Genomic DNA, 207 nt, shown 5'->3' on the forward strand with positions numbered 1-207 from the left:
TTTTTAATTTTAATTTTTATTTTTGTTATTTTTCTGTTGTCCAGGCTTGAGTCCTCAGTAGCCTCTCACTCTGCTCCCATCAAATCCAGCCACATTGTTCAGGAAAAAAGCAAATTAATCTTAGAAAGTCTGCCTATCTCTAATCGAGCCAAGGAATCGCTTGTGCTGCTCTGCCTAGGGGATGGCTCGGAGAAAACCAAAAAGTGT

Source organism: Mesitornis unicolor, unplaced genomic scaffold, assembly GCF_000695765.1.
Source record: "Mesitornis unicolor isolate BGI_N332 unplaced genomic scaffold, ASM69576v1 scaffold36336, whole genome shotgun sequence".
NCBI lineage: Eukaryota > Metazoa > Chordata > Aves > Mesitornithiformes > Mesitornithidae > Mesitornis > Mesitornis unicolor.